Genomic DNA, 1170 nt, shown 5'->3' with positions numbered 1-1170 from the left:
AGTGCATGGAGACGTTTCAACCAAACTTGCCATACAAATGACCGAGACTGTGAGTGCACCAGTCATCTTTGTACAGCACTGTGCTATATGTCAGAGCTTTATTTGGATGTATGTATGTATGTCATCACTAGGAAACGCATCGAGACATTTTAACCAAAATTGCTAGCCATAAGACTCATGTGAGTGCACCGCTGATCTTTGTACAGCGCTGTGTTATATGTCAGAGGTATATTTGCATGTATGTATGTTTGTATGTATGTATTGCTCATTGTGACAGTGTGCCTTTTGCTAATATTTTTACATACTTTGTTTTGGACTTTCTTACAAATTTCTGGCCTGTAATTATGCCTTCAAGAAAACGTAAGGCAACAAAATGAAAACACAGTAGACAAGAAAATCACTATAGCCTTATTTGATTTTCCTGTATAATATAAGATGGCAATAAATAAATACCTGGGCAACGCCAGGTTATTAGCTAGGTACAAAATAAAAGTATCGCTGACAACTTAGCTGTCATGTATTTACCAAGATGTTAACTGAGGGCAGAATCTCTTTAAAGGTAGGCAAAAGGAGCAAAACCCCTTTGTTTGGTGTGCCCACAACAGAGATTTCCCTTAATTTTTTCCACATTGACAACACTGTAACCAGAACAAGGGAACCCTCCCAAACAGGACACAGCTGAAAAAAAAAACTGACAGGGGTTTGGACTATTCAATATTATATCCAAAATCTAAATAAATGAAAGAATGCTATACAGGAAATAATTCTCTCCTTAAAATGCAAGGCACCCAACTGATGCATTATTGCTTTGATAAGATTACTTAAAACTAGGTAACCCATAACAAACAGATTAGGTACAGTTCAAACTCGAGTATAAACCAAGATTTTTTTTTAACTTCAAAATGCCATTAGAAAAATAATCTTGATACAAACTCAGGAGACAGCTAGTGGTACCCTCTGGAACTGCATGTCTCGAGTTTGACATATCAGAGCTGTCAAGCTATTTGTAAACAAACTTAACCTCCCTAGCGTTCTAATTCTGTCATTTTTTGATGCAAAAAGTGATCCTATTTTTTTTGCGTAGAAATTTTTGTTTATATTGTGGGCCTGTAATTCTTAGGATTAACTCCCGGGTATAATTATTATATTTATTTATTATATTAGAATCAT

At 35.5% G+C, this 1170-nt stretch overlaps 1 protein-coding gene across 2 annotated transcripts in view; it reads right to left on the bottom strand.

The window, feature by feature from the left end:
• TGFBRAP1 (transforming growth factor beta receptor associated protein 1) overlaps window positions 1-1170 on the bottom strand; it is a 24241-nt gene that overhangs the window by 17461 nt on the left and 5610 nt on the right. The window lies entirely within an intron of this gene.

The sequence above is a fragment of the Pyxicephalus adspersus genome, chromosome 1 (assembly GCF_032062135.1).
Source record: "Pyxicephalus adspersus chromosome 1, UCB_Pads_2.0, whole genome shotgun sequence".
Classification (NCBI taxonomy): domain Eukaryota; kingdom Metazoa; phylum Chordata; class Amphibia; order Anura; family Pyxicephalidae; genus Pyxicephalus; species Pyxicephalus adspersus.
Note: the sequence above shows the minus strand (reverse complement) of the source record. Positions and strands in the feature narration are given on the sequence as shown.